Source organism: Peromyscus leucopus, chromosome 3, assembly GCF_004664715.2.
Source record: "Peromyscus leucopus breed LL Stock chromosome 3, UCI_PerLeu_2.1, whole genome shotgun sequence".
NCBI lineage: Eukaryota > Metazoa > Chordata > Mammalia > Rodentia > Cricetidae > Peromyscus > Peromyscus leucopus.
Genome location: NC_051065.1, coordinates 52,836,917 through 52,852,418, shown reverse-complemented (window position 1 = coordinate 52,852,418; position 15,502 = coordinate 52,836,917). Strand labels below are relative to the sequence as shown.

The window sequence follows — 15,502 nt, the reverse complement described above, 5'->3', positions numbered from 1 at the left end:
ATCCCACAATGCAAAACATTCCTTTCCTGAGTAGCCAGAAGAAAGATCATTTCTCTTAGAGTGGATAGTATCCTACCTGACTTCATTCACTTTCCAACTTCCTTTACTTTTCAAGGAACAACAAGGGGCATCTCCCCTTTTCTGAAAGTGTGTGTTGAAAGAATTTATATGGGAAAGAGGGAATGAATCGACTATTCTCAAGAAGGTTGGGAAACAGGTGGGTCACACAGAGCAACGGAGCAGCAACATAATCTAGACCCTCACGGGGTGGCTTTAAGATGACAGATGTGGCTAAAGGAGACTTGCACGTCGGAATCAGCTCGGGTCTGGCAGACAGACCGGGGGCTGACTGCATGACTGCAAGCACTAGAGGAGGCAGAGGCTAAATCCAGAGCGGCATCAGTGGAGAGGGGGTTAAAAAAAAAAAAAAGCAAAAAACCCAAGCACCAAGCAGGACCGGTGGGCAATGAGCAGCAGCACCAGTCAGAGTGGAAGTGATGGTTCTGGCTTGGGAGCCCAGGCCAGTTGGAAAGGACGTCAGAGGGGAAAGGGGGCTGGGGAAACAAGGAGGACCGAGACCTAAGGATACCGTGGCCAGAAAAATGCGGGGGAAAGCTGGCGATGAGAAACCCTCTTGGCTCCCCAATTGAAGAAATTCTCGAAGGAGAGCCGGCACTCGCCGCCGCGCTGCCTCCAGCCCGGCTGCCTTTTCCTGGTGGTAACTGCTGTGGCGTAGAGGGGAGAGGGAGGAAGAGGAGGAGGAGGAGGCAGCCGGAGGAGGAGGAGGGTGAAGACGAGGCGGGGGGTGGGGAGAAAGGGGGGTGCGGCCTGCACAGTCCCAGCGAAGCCTCCGCTCTCTCGTAGCCGGTCAGCCCCGGGTTTCCCCTAAGCCCAGCCCCGCAGACACTCACCCGCCTGCCTTGCCTCGCTTTTCCTTTAGCCGACTCCACGCGCTGCTGCGTCCTCGCAGGAGACCAGTGAACGAGAGTCGGCGAAAAAACTCTTCAGAACCGGGCCTGACTGCTTCAGCGAGTCCGACCTTTACGGCTGAGAGAGAGACTCTCAGCTTTCGGTGGGTTCCACAGCTAGACGGGCCACCATCTTACATTAGGGTAAGACTCCTCCGGGCTCCGGTGCGCAGGCGCACGCCGATCCGGCTGGGAGGGGCGGGGGAGGGGCGGGACTAGCGGCAGGCGGCCGAGTGGGAGGTTGCGGCGGACTCGTCCGCTGCACCCTGGGAGTTGTAGTCCTCAGAGGGCAGCAGCCCCGGGGCAGGCCGGGAATTGAAGTCATCAGTGGAGACGGCATTCGGGAGCTCGCACCTCACGTGGCTACTGGAGCGCCGGCTTTCTTCTTGTTTTGCTTCCTCCTCTGCCGGCGTGTGTGGCTACCGTGTCATGTGGTCGGCCGTTTTCATTAATGTTTGCTGAAATGTAGGAAACCAAAACTCTACGAAACTTAACTGATTTGGAGGAAGCAGAGACGTGTCTTATCTGCCCCGCCCTCCATAGATAGGTATCCTGGGGGGGGGGGGGAGCGGTGAGGAGGTAGAATCAGGTTGAGGATTTCCAGAGCGCGGGATTTGATCTAGAGTGAGGATTTGATACAGTTTGGAAAAGTGAGCGTTCGTTTCTCGATCTTTGCGCGTCCTGCCACCAGCAGGATCTCATCCTTACGGCAAAATCGTCAGGGAAGAAATATCCTGAATTGCCAGATGCACATTTCCCAAGAGAAATCGTGCATTCAGAGTAGCCTGTGGTGCTGATGCGGGACAGCATGAGGACTTCACTGCAAACTCTTGTTGGCTGCCGGTCCAGCCTGCACAGCTGTGTGCGTCAGGTTCGCAAACTGCAGAAATAAACACGTCCCAAAGAACGTGATGCAACCGCAGCCGGTTCCAGCACCAAGAAATCCTAAATAGCAAAATCAGTCTATTGACTGCACTTACCTGGTTGCCTCCAAGAACTCTGTTGTAGGTTGCGCTCCCGGGGCGATCGGTTCTATTTATTGCGTGTATATTATTCATCCATTAGTGCAAATATTGAGCTCCTCCTTGGTACCCAGCCCTGTGCCATATGCTCGGAACATACAACACTGAGCAAAACACAAATCTGTCCCCATTCCAGCGTGAGTGCACGTGCTGGCGTTTGGAGAAGTGAAAGGAAACAAATTTTCATATCCAAGATAAAAATACATAGGATGCAACTGTGGATGTACCACAGTGGTAGAGCGTTGTCTGGCACACTTGAGGCCTGAAAGCAAAAGGCGAGAGGGGAGGATTTAAAACAGAAAAGGGAAGAGTAGGGGAAGAAATTGAAGTTTTAAAATCTGAATCTCTTAGTGAGAAGCCCTCATTTTATTTTTTTAAATTATTTTTCTATAGTTCCATTTTCACCCAAGCTAAAATCAATAATTTTAGTGAAGAATTAATATGTAATAAACTCATACTTAACTGAATTTGATGTTACAAAATCATATAAAATGATTACCTGAAAAGAAGCTTGGAAAATCATTTGCATTCATCTTCAGGTACTTGTCTAAATATTCCATATAGGTAGCACGTATATTTTTTTAAAATCTGATGTATTTATATATATAATATGTATTATATATATTATAATTCTATACTGGATAAGCAAAATAATGTAATGAACAAATAAGTTTTTTTCTTTTAATTTTAGATAGTGTCTCCTTGTGTTATTCAGGCTGGCCTTGAAGCTGTCATTCTCCTGCATCAGCCTGCTGAATACTTGAATTGCAGGCATGTGCTGCCATGCCCAGCTGAGTTTTTCCATTACTGGAGGCTAGACTCAGTAAGAACTGTTCACAGTAAGGTCATTTCTTGAGAATCACCTGCCTGTGCAAATCTAGGCTAGCGTCTTTGGAGAAAGAAGATCTGAGGTTGGTTGTTTAGCTCACACCTTTAATCCCTGCACTCAGGAGGCAGAGGCAGATGGATCTCTGTGAGTTTGAGGCTAGACTGGTCTACAGAGCAAGATCCAGGACAGGCACCAAAACTATACAGAGAAACTCTGTCTCGAAAAACCAAAATAATAATAATAATAATAATAATAATAAAAGGGGGCAGACAGGGTTTCAGTTAGTGTAAGAGAGAATATGAAACAGGTTAATAGGGCAGGGGATGAAAATGACCCAAATTTATGTTATATAAATATGAATTTGCCAAAAAGAATAAAAGAATTAAAAAGAATCACACCTTTGGACATAGTGGTATGAGACCTTGTCTCAAAGTAAAAATCAAAGTTAAAGCCTGGGGACATAGCTAAGTGGTAAAGCACCTACCTGCCTGGTGCTAAGCCCTGAGTTCAATCTTTTTTTTTTTTTTAAATGCCAAATGCTGTTTATTGAAGGAGGGAGGAGGTCTTAAATACAGGCTTACAGCACAATGGGAGAACCCCAGAGGGCAGAAGTTCACTACCGATGTTTTACAATCTTGCATCTAAGCTGTTAACGCCCATTATGCAGGATACACAGACAAGGAACTTCCCTTAAGCATTCAGGTGACCTGGCAGGAAATTAGCAGAGGGAGGATATCAAGGTCATGGTCAGCAAGCAAGGCAACAGTTACCCAAAACGGGGGTGGGGGGGTTGGGGGGGGTGGTAGGACCCTACAGGTCCACCTTTTACTAAAAAATGAACTTCTGACTTAGGTTGCGTGGGACATCAGCAGGTCACCTTACCTGTCATGGAGACACCTGCCCAGGCCACACAGGTGCTCTGTCTTAGGTTGGTGAGCACCCCCAGGCATTACCCGTCTCTGAACACTCATTATCATACAGGCTCAATCGTGTGTGAGCTGCAGAGTTAACTGCTGCCAAAGATCTCAAAGTGGCACTGGGCTTGCAATCTGTGTGTTCAACACAGAAAAGACCAACAGAAGTCCTAACCCACCCACAGCCAGTAGGCTAAAGGCAACTGAGCCATTCCCTTCCTTAACGAGCCTTACTGCAAATTGGAGTCCTTGTAAGATGGTATCCCAGAAGCAAATGGAACTTGAGTTTATAAATTTATAATTTTCAAAGCCAATCAAAATGTATATAACTATTGAATTAAATTTATCATGCCCAGCCGGGCGGTGGTGGCGCACGCCTTTAATCCCAGCACTCGGGAGGCAGAGCCAGGCGGATCTCTGTGAGTTCGAGGCCAGCCTGGGCTACCAAGTGAGTCCCAGGAAAGGCGCAAAGCTACACAGAGAAACCCTGTCTCGAAAAACCAAAAAAAAAAAAAAAAAAAAAAAAAAAAAATTTATTATGCCCAATAAAATGAAAAATTAACTAAATGTGGTAGCTACTTTTGCTGCCAGGGTCTCCACTGTGCTAGCTGTAGTAAGCAATTATGAAGTGGTAATCCTAAAAACAGTAGCAGCGGTGGCCGCCATTGCTATAATAGCAACAACGGCAGCAGCAATGTCAAATTCCCTGAGTTCAATCTTTTTTTTTTTTTTTTTTTTTTTTTTTTTTTGTTTTGTTTTTCGAGACAGGGTTTCTCTGTGTAGCTTTGCGCCTTTCCTGGAACTCACTTGGTAGCCCAGGCTGGCCTCGAACTCACAAAGATCCGCCTGGCTCTGCCTCCCGAGTGCTGGGATTAAAGGCGTGCGCCACCACCGCCCGGCATCCCTGAGTTCAATCTTAAGTGCTAAAATTAAAAGTTACAAAGTAATATATAATAAAATTGCCAATATTTCCATAAACATTATTGTTCTAAAAATATAGTAAACTCATCATTTGCTAGCACTTAGAACAAAATCCCCATGTATGTGAAAGTTGTAAAAACTAACTGGTGTGGGTATGTTTTTGTTCTTCTCTGGTGGACAACACCTGATCTATCCTTAGTTACACTATTACATAGTTTCCTAATGTACTTGTTATTTGTTAGAACTGAAAACACAACTTTGTGTTCATTTGTAAAACAAGTTAGACCTTAGATAATTAGATGTAAGTTGTATTCAGATAATCACCTGTGGTGGGGCATTTAAAAGTCGTGAGGGACATAAAGTGGCTATTCACATAAAATTATGAGGAACAGTCCCCCCCCCCCATTTTTGCAGGAAGATTAGTATGTGCCCTTAACTACTCAGCCAACTCTCCAACCCCAGGAATACATTTCTATACATCACAGAAAAAAAAATCACAAGATTCATACACGTTGTCTTAGTTAGGGTTTCTATTGCTGTGAAGAGACACCATGGCCACGGCAGCTCTTATAAAGGAAAACATTTAATTGAGGTGGCGGCTTACAGTTCAGAGGTTTAGTCCATCACAACTGAGGTGGCAGCTTACAGCTCAGAGGTTCAGTTCCATTATCATCATGGTGGGCAGCTGTACATCTTGATACAGCAACAGGAAGTCAACTGAAACACTGGGAGGTATCCTGAGCATAGGAAACCTCAAAGCCTGTCCCACACTAACACACTTCCTCTAACAAGGCCATACTCACGCCAACAAAGCCACACCTCCTGATAGTGCCATTTCCTATGAGCTTATGGGTGCCAATTACATTCAAACAACCACAGACATCAAATCTTTCTTTTCTTTCTTTCTTTCTTTTTTTTTTTTCTCCCGAGACAGGGTTTCTCTGTGTAGTCTTGGTGCCTGTCCTGGATCTCGCTCTGTAGACCAGGCTAGTCTCGAACTCACAGAGATCCACCTGGCTCTGCCTCCCAAGTGCAGGGATTAAAGGCTAAAGGCGTGTGCCACCACCACCTGGCTCACATCAAATCTGTAATGTGTAGTTACTTGAGAGAACTGTGACTGGAAGGGGAAGGAGAAGAACTTTTGACAGAAATTGTTGCATTAGTTTTTGGTTATGTATATGAAGTAGTTTTATACATTTTCAAACATAAATCACTCTGCTGTGTTGAGAATGGACTGGAGAAAGACAAGAATGAAATTGGAACAACTAATAAAGAGAATATTTCAGTCATCCAGATGGTTACTCTGATTGCGGTGGCAAAAAAGACAAAAAAAAGGTAATAAATTCAAGATACATTTTTTGAGATTGAAATAACAGGACTGATAACTGAAAATGAAGGAGTGCTCATGAATGAGTCATATTTTTCTAGACTAAATGGCCTTGTCGATGAGGCTCCTTGGTTAAAAAGAAAGGAAGGAGCTGGGCAATGGTGGCACACACCTTTAATCCCAGCACTCAGGAGGCAGAGCCAGACGGATCTCTGTGAGTTCCAGGCCAGCCTGGTCTACAGAGCAAGTTCCAGTAAAGGCACAAAGCTACACAGAGAAACCTTGTCTCAAAAAAAGAAAGAAAGAAAGGAGGGAGGGAGGAAGGAAGGGAGGGAGGGAGGAGGGAGGGAGGGAGGGAGGGAGGAAGGAAGGAAGGAAGGAAGGAAGGAAGGAAGGAAGGAAGGAAGGAAGGAAGGAAGAAGATAATGATTGAAATAGCATGCATGGAATGTAGAAGGACAAGTTCATGTGAAAAGAAAGCTGCAGGACTTCAAAGGGATAGTGATTGCCCGATTGCCCACTTGAACCTGCTAAGCTTATTTTTAAATTTTTATTTATTGTATACGTGTGTGCATGTTTGTAAGTAGTGGAGAGCACTTTTGTAAATTACTCATATAGGGATATTTTAAATAAATGTTTCAAGTCGTATTCTTGAGATGTAGTTTCAGTTGTGAACCTTACTACATGCCGAGAAATGATCGTTCTAGGCTTGAGAGTGTAGCTCAGCGGTGTTGATTGCTTAGCACTCATGAAGTGCTGGACTTGGTCCCTAGTACTGAAAGAAAAATCAGATTGCTTTAATACTAATAAACACCAATATCACATTGTTTGTGGATCTTTATTTTCCCCAAACCCTATTAACTGTGGATTTTATTGTTATTTGCTATTTTTAGTCTCATTTAGTGAATATTTGAGTGTTAAATGTTGGGTATCGGTTTTGGTATGCAAGGTTACCTTAAGATTTGAAAGAAAAGAGAGAAAAAAAACAAATAAAATAACTAGAAAATTATTAACTTATTGTCAAAGTATTAGGAGGGCAAAAGAATAAAGTGGAGGCTAAAATCTCCTGGGCTGGCCTATGTTAAAAGGGAGAGCTTTCTAAAGAGATGACTTAATCTGAGATTTAAAGGACTAGAAACACTGATGTCATTAAAAAAAAAAAATGACCCATGTCAAGACCTTGACATAGGAGTATCATTAGAATATTCCAGGAATGGAAAGCTAACCAACCAAGTCGATGCACAGGCACAGTGGAAGGAAGTCAGAAAAGATTCTGATTTGGATGAAGTTTAGATTTTTTTTTATCTTATTTTATTTTACAATACTATTCAGTTCTACATAACAGCCAACGATTCCCTTGTTCTCTCCCTTCCTGCCCCCTTCCCCTTCCCCCCAGCCCACCCTCCCATTCCCACCTCCTCCAGAGCAAGGCCTCCCCCGAGGACTGAGATCGACCTGATAGACTCAGTCCAGGCAGGTCCAGTCCCCTCCTCCCAGATTGAGCCAAGCGTCCCTGCATAAGTCCCAGGTTTCAAACAGCTAACTCAAGCAACGAGCCCAGGACCTGTTACCACTGCCTCGATGCCTCCCAAACAGATCAAGCCAATCGACTGTCTCACCTATTCAGAGGGCCTGATCCAGTTGGGGGCCCCTCAGTCTTTGGTTCATAGTTCATGTGTTTCCATTCGTTTGGCTATTTGTCCCTGTGCTTTATCCAAACTTGGTTTCAACAATTCTTGCTCATTCCCAATGGCATAATAGACAATTGAGCGATAACATAGAAGAGTGACTTGACTCTATTTAGCTTATCAAAATATTGCTGTGCCTGGCTTTGGTGGCACATACCTTTAATCCCAGCACTTGGGTGGCAGAGGCAAGCAGATCTCTGTGAGTTCGAGGCCAGCCTGAGTCTACAGAGCAAGTTCCAAGATAGCCAAGGCTACACAGTGAAACCCTGTCTCAAAAACAAACAAACAAACATAATCAATATAAAACCAAGATAATACACACACACACACACACATTGAGAGAGAGAGAGAGAGATGTGTTTGCTGTGGGAAACGGTAGAGGGTGGCACATGCATTTAATCCCAGCACTAGAGGCAGAAGTCGGCAGATCTTTGTGAATTCAAAGCCAATTTGGTCTACATAGACTGCCAAGACTACACAGTGAGACTTGTCTCAAAAAAAAAAAAAAGCCTTATACATGCCTGTGTACACACAAACACACAGACCCATACTATGTAGGAGGAGGATCTGAGATGGTTGGCAACTGTAGAAATAGACTAGATAGGCAGCTACTGCAGAAGTGCAGCATGGTGCTAGGGTGTGGTTTGATCAGGGCAGGACTGGGAGTAGAGAAGTGACACATTTGTTTTGAGTACAAAATTTATGTGGTGGCCAGGCAGTGGTGGTGCACGTGAGTTCCAGGCCAGCCTGAACTACAGAGTGAGTTCCAGGAAAGGCGCAAAGCTACACAGAGAAACCCTGTCTCAAAAAACAAAACAACAACGACAACAACAACAACAAAAAACACTATGTGGTGATATTTTGCTTGTGCTCTAACAAATAAAGCTTGCCTGGAGATCAGAGGACTGAGCTAGCCACTAGTTAACCATGGAAGCTGGACAGTGGTGGCACACACCTTTAATCCCACCACTTGGGAGGAGGAAGCAGGAAGATCAGGCGTTCAAGGCTACCCTGGGTTACACAATTTGATCCAGTCTAAAAGAGAAACAGACGCAGGCAGTGGAGGCTCACCTCTTTAATCCCAACAGTAGGGAGGTAGAGACAGTAATATAAGGCAGGAGGAGACAGACGCTCAGTCCCCTTCTGTCTAAGGATTCCTAAGAGATAAGAAGTCTTTCTAGTGACTGGCTGCTCTCCTTCTCTGACCTTTCAGCTTTCACCTTGATGTCTGACTCCGGGTTTTTATTATTAAGACCAATTGGAATTCATGCTACAAGTGATCACCAAGAAGATCTCAGTCGTCATGGTAAGTGATAGAGTGGGAGAACATGTTGTTAGTGTGTGTGTGTGTGTGTGTGTGTGTGTGTGTGTGTGTGTGTGTGTGTGTGTGTTTGCACACACAGGCGAATGGGTGCCACAGCATGTGTCTTGAGATTGGAGTAGAAGTCGATTCTCTTCTTCTACCATGGGTTCCAGTGGTCAAACCCTGGGCAGCAAGCACTTTTGCCCCCTAAGCCATCTCACCTACCCTAAAAGACTTTTAAAAAAATGTTACGGGGGCTGGAGAGATGGCTCAGCGGTTAAGAGCACTGACTGCTCTTCCAAGTCCCTGAGTTCAATTCCCAGTACATGGTGGCTCACAACCATCTGTAATGAGATCTGGTGCCCTCTTCTTCCCTGCAGTCATACATGCTGTATACATAATACATAAATAAATCTTAAAAAAAAAAAATGTTACGGGGCTGGAGAGAGGGCCAGTGTTGCTCTTGCAGAGGAGCTGAGTTTGGTTACCAGCACCCACCCAGTGGCTCACAACTATGCTAAACTACAGTTCCAGGGGACCCAACACCCTCTTCTGACCTCTGCAGGCACCAGGTATGTGTGTGATGCACAGACATACATATAGGCAAAACACACACTAAAAAAAAAAAATCAACATTTTAAATTTATTAACTGGACAATGGCACGGGCCTTGAAGCAGGCAGATCTCTATGAGTTTGAGGCCAACCTAGTCTACATAGAGGGAGTTCTAGGCCAGCCAGAGCTACACAGTGAGTCCCTGTCTCAAAATAATAAATCATTTTATTTTATTTGTATGTGTGTGGGGGGTGGGTACCCATGGATGTCAGAAGAAGGTTTCAGATTCCCTGGAGCTAGAGTTATAGGCAGTTATGAATCCCCTCACTTGGGCATTGAGAACTGAACACTGGCCCTCTGCTAGAGCATAAAGCCCTGGGTTCAAATCCTAGCATGCCATAAAAGGAGCAGGTTGGCCCCAACACTTGGGAAATGGAAGCAAGATAATCAGGAGCTTAAGGCTGATCTAAGCTACATAGTGAGCTTGAGGCCAACCTGGGCTACATGAGACCCTATAACAAATAAGTAAATAAATGCAACAAACAAACAAAATACTATAAAAACACACACTCCAATCTTTAATTTGCAAAATGCTGCCTCATGTCTCTCCCCCAACTTCAACCCTTTCCCAATAAAACCTTATCAAGGGTTGAGGATTTAGCTCAGTGGTAGAGAGCTTGCCTAGCAAGTGCAAGGCCTTGGGTTCGGTCCTCAGCTCGGAAAACAAAACAAAACAAACAAAAAAAAAACCTTATCAAAACAAGTAGCTGTATTCAAGCTATAGTTTGCTAATTTAGTTTTTTTAAGTCATTTATTTAAGAGGAAATACAAATTGCACATTAATAAATGTCATACAACTAAACGGTTACACTTCTATGTACAAGTGTGTATGAATGGGTGCATGTGTCTAGTGGCTATCAATCTTACACAGGTGTGCCATGAACATTAATGACAGCGTTAGTTGTTATAACAAACCAGTGGGGGCGGCCCAAATCCTAATCAGTAGCATAATGGATGAGTAAATTGCAGTAGTTTAATGAAGTGTAATTCTGTAAAGGAAAAATAGTAAACTACAACTTCACTGTCAAGAATGAATTTCAAAGTCCAGTGGTGGTGGCACATGTCTTTAATCCCAGCACTCAGGAGGCAGAGGAAGGCGGTTAGATCTCTGTGAGTTTGAGCCCAGCCTAGACTACAGAGTGAGTTCCAGGACAGCTAAGGCTAAATAATGAAACCTGGTCTTGAAAAACAGAAAAACAAAAAAAAAAAAACCAAGATTTTTTAATTGTATGTATTTGGGGAGGGGGTGTATGTGCACATAAGTATAGGTGCCCCCAGAGGCAGGAGGTGTGGGATCATCCTGGAGCTGCAGCTACAGGCAGTTGTGGGCAGCCCTGCATGAGTGCTGAGAACTGAACTGTCATCCTCTACAAAAGCAGTGTGTATTCTTAACCACCCAGCCATCTTGCCAGACCCTTGCCAGGTACTTTTTACCAGTCATTCAAGAAATACAAGATCCTTCTTTTATTCAACTTCGTTTCTCATTATGGAGATTAATGCAATATAATTTACTGCATCAATAGATCAAAGGGAAAAATACATGTACTTCTAATAGATACAGAAAAAGTTTGCAGTACAAGTCAATTCTTTTTTTTTTTTTTAAGATTTATTTATTATGTATACAATATGCCTGTATACCAGAAGAGGGCACCAGATCTCATTACAAATGGTTGTGAGCCACCATGTGGTTGATGGGACCTCTTAGGACCTCTGGAAGAACAGCTAGTGCTCTTAACCTCTGAGCCATCTCTCCAGTCCCATCAATCCTTAAAATATGATTCTTTACAAAGTAGGAATAAAAGGACTTTAGTGGACTTCATCAGTCCACTAAATCTCATAGCAAATATTATACTTAATAGGGGAATTTTAAAAATATTTTCTTTAAAATATGCCAGCAGTGGGGCTGGAGAGATGGCTCAGAGGTTAAGAGGACTGGCTGCTCTTCCAGAGGACCTAAGTTCAATTCCCAACAACCACATGGTGGTTCACAACCATCCATAGTAAGATCTGGTGCCCTCTTCTGATATGCAGTCATACATGCAGGCAGAATACTGTATACATAACAAATAAATAAATAACTCTTTTTTTTTAATGCCAGGAGTCCTCACTATTACTATGGGTACTATTCAGCATCATAGTGAAGGGCCTTATCCAAAATAAAAAGACATTTATAAAATGAGATATGGTTGGGCACAGTGGTGCATGTGTGTAACCCCAACACTTGAGAGGTGAAAGAAGGAGTGTCAGGAACTCAAGGTTATCCATCATTGTGCAGCAAGTTCAAGACCAGCTTGAGCTACATGAGACCCTGTCTCAAAAGAGAGAAACAGGAAGAGAAAGAGGAGAGAAAATATTGTACATAGATAAAATAATATATGAAGCTTCTTTTTCTAGTGGGTGAAAATTAACGCAGAGACCCACAACTGTACAAAATGCAGAGAATAAGAAACTGCAGAATAATCAGCCCTGAATGAAACATCTGTATTGCACCCCCTTCCCCCAAGGCTTTGAGATCATTGTGGAAAAGGGAACAGAAAGACTGTAAGAGCTAGAGGCCATGAATGACTACAAGGAATGAGTATCTTTATGACATAATAAGGCAGCTACACATATGAATTCATAGTAGTTATGACAATATGCACAAGCCCTGTGCAAGCTCAAGCCAGACCAAAGCCCAGAATGGAAAGGGAAGGTGGACATGAAGTCCCACTCTTGGCCAAGGAGCTATGAGCAATTGATAGTGGCTGAATGGAGGAGAACCAACTTTTTGGCAGTGTTTTTTGGTTTTGTTGTTGTTTGTTTGTTTGTTTGTTTTGAGACAGGATCTCAGCATATAGCTCTGGCTGCCTCTGAGCTCATTCTGTAGACCAAGCTGTCCTAGAACTTATAGAGATCCCCCACCTCTGCTTTTGTGCACCACTACACCTGATAAGAATCAGTCTTTATTTATTTATTTAATGCCGAATGCTGTTTATTGAAGGAGGGAAGAGGTCTTAAATACAGGCTTACAGCACAATGGGAGAACCCCGGAGGGCAGAAGTTCACTACTGATGTTTACAATCTTGCATCTAAGCTGTTAATGCCCATTATGCAGGATACACAAACAAGGAACTTCCCTTAAGCATCCAGGAGGGTGGAACCCAGCAGGGAATTAGCATAGGGAGGATGTCAAGGTCAGCAAGCAAGGCAACAGTTACTCAAAGGGGGGCGGGGGCGGACCCTACAGGTCCTTACCCGTCATGGAGACGCCTGCCCAGGCCACACAGGTGCTCTGTCTTAGGTTGGTGAGCCGCACCCCCCCACCCCCGCATTACCTGTCTCTGAACACTCATTATCATACAGGCTCAATCGTGTGTGAGCTGCAGCCAAAGATCTCAAAGTGGCACTGGGCTTGCAATCTGTGTGTTCGACACAGAAAAGACCAACAGAGGTCCTATCCAACCCATAGCCAGTAGGCTAAAGGCAACTGAGCCATTCCCTTCCTTAACAACCCTTACTGCAAATTGGAGTCCTTGTAAAGAATCAGTTTTGCACTACCTAGCTGGGTAATGGTGGCTCAAGCCATTAATCTCAACACTCAGGAAGCAGAGGCAGGTGTATCTCTGCGAGGTGGTACATACCTTTAATCCCAGCACTAACCATAAAGGTTTGGAGGTCTGTACAGACAGATAGGAAGTGACAGAGCTGGGCAGGAAGAGGAAGTGATGTAGCTGGGCGGAAAGAGGAAATGAGTTGGCTGAACAGAAAGGCATATAAGTGTAGGTATACAGGAAGTAGGTCTCTTTGGTGAAGGATCTCCAAGTGGTAACAACGTGGCTGGCTTCTTTCTGCTTTTCTGATCTCTCAGCTTTTTACCCCAATATCTGGCTCTGGGTTTTTATTAATAAGACCATTTAGCAATTCATCTACAGTGCATAGGGGTGTAGTCTAGTGCTTGCCTGGCATGCACAAAGCTAGAGTTTGGTCTCCTGAGTCATACACAAAAAGGATACATGTGAAAAAAATAGTATAATTTGTTGAGTCCTAATGATAGATTTTTCAGGTAAATTCTTACTTTGTATCCCAGCCTGGCCTTAAACTTGCCTTCCTTCTGTCTGAGCCTCCTGATGCTAAGATTACAGTCCTGTGCCACCAAACCTGGCTTGCTAATAGATTTTAATGAAGTGACTGCAATCTCAGGCTCTCAGAAACACTGCTAAGTTGATTCTGACCCATCTTCTCCCTTAACATGCACAGGAGGTAGAGCCTCACCCCCCAAGTGCTGCATAGTATAGATGTAAAGTAAGATTTAGTGGGGATCAGGGCATGGTGGCTCATGTCTGGAATCCCAGCACTCAGCGGGTTAAGGCAGAAGGATCACTGCTGATTTGAGACCAGCCTGGTTCCATAGTGAGTTCCAGGCAGCCTGGGTCACAAAGTAAGAAGACCCTTCCTCCAAACAAAGGATTTAGCATGGAGACACACAGGCACAGTTGCAGCAGAGTGATAATCTTCATTACCCTGCAGGAATGTTGACGATTTGGTAAATGGACTGTAATTTTCTTTGGTGGTGTCAGAGACTGGACACAGCCTTCTACATTACTAGGCCTCACATGCTGCTCCTACCTACCCCGGAGTCTCACTCACCTGCTCACTTACTGAACTGTCTTAACTACATGTAGAGAATGGGAAGCAGAAAGTACCTCGGGAATTGTGTAAGGACTAGAACGTTCTGGTGAAAGAAATGACTTTTAGAAAAAAAACCTTCTGGAACTCGTGTGCCAAGCATAGCCTTTTTAATTTTTTTTCTATTGCACCAACTTCTTGGGAGGCTACGTGTGTGGTTAGCCACAGAAGTGCTGGGTAACAAACTATCCAGCCAAGTGCATTGGCTTACAGCAATAGTCAGTTCTTCTCTGCCATGCGACTCTTGGTCTTCAGGGCCAGGAAGCCATGCATCTAAGCTGGGTGCATCGGGGTGGCTGTGCTTCAAGCTGCGGTGACCATCTTGGAAGGAATGAGGATTCTCTTCTTTAATGTTATGGGTATTTCGTCTACACGTGTGTCTGGCACCACTTGTGCACAGGCCCTCTGGAAGAGCAGCCAGTGTTCTTATCCACTGAGCCATCTCTACAACTCCAGGAATGAAGATATTCCAAAGAGACACCCCTGTGCTCCCCTATTACCAGAAATAGTGAACCCTAAGAAATTGGAATGTTCCCAGGAGCCTGATACCGTGAGAAAGAAAAGCCCTGGTGGCAGTCATAGAGGGGAACTGGTTTCCTGAGAAGAGATTTCACACCATGCCAACAACTGGTAAGACCAATTTACAAGAGAATTCTGGGACCAGAACAATGATGACAGGCAGGTCCACACCTTGACTTGGACTGCTTGGTTATTTATACCATTTGTCTTCTTTTTAAACCTACATTTCATGTTAGGACCTGCAAGATGGACTGGACCGCTTTGTTCTTCCCAATATGGCCACACGGACAAAATCTTTTTTTTTTTTTTTCTGCTTTTCACTGTTGTGGGTTTTTTGGTTTTTTGGTTTGGTCTGGTTTCATTTGTTGTTGTTGCTATTTTCTGTATTTTGAGACAGGGTCTCTCTATTACATAGCTCTGATTGTCCAGGAACTCACTCTGTAGACCAGACTGGCCTGGAATACACAGAGATCTCCTTGCTTACCACCACCACACCTGGCCCACTGCTGTGGTTTTTATTAGCCTGTTGAGGAAGGCTGTCCAAACCCAGGTTGTCAGGTGGCCCCTGACAGTCCTGACTAGCTAGCTGGGCTTAGCCGTGTGGCATCTCTTTGTATGTGTGAGGAGGCTGCATGTTTCTGACGGCAGAGGCAGAAGAAGCGCAGGAAGGCAAGCCCAGATAGGCGGGCACTTCCAAGCCTCTCCCTGTATCACATTTAGCAATAATTCAAT

The 15,502-nt window shown here is 44.4% G+C and overlaps 1 protein-coding gene and 1 long non-coding RNA gene across 7 annotated transcripts in view; one reads left to right on the top strand and one right to left on the bottom strand.

Annotated features, from left to right (window-relative positions):
* Positions 1-1,131, bottom strand: part of Cnot4 (CCR4-NOT transcription complex subunit 4) — a 112,153-nt gene extending 111,022 nt beyond the window's left edge. For all 6 annotated transcript variants that reach the window (XM_028866105.2, XM_028866107.2, XM_028866106.2 and 3 more), the window contains exon 1: positions 912-1,131. The gene's annotated coding sequence lies outside the window, so the exon portion shown is untranslated. The remainder of the gene's footprint in view (positions 1-911) is intronic.
* Positions 1,033-15,502, top strand: part of LOC119087596 — a 41,659-nt gene continuing 27,189 nt past the window's right edge. The window contains exons 1-2 of the long non-coding RNA XR_005091065.1: positions 1,033-1,112; positions 8,883-8,975. This is a non-coding gene — a long non-coding RNA (uncharacterized LOC119087596). The remainder of the gene's footprint in view (positions 1,113-8,882; positions 8,976-15,502) is intronic.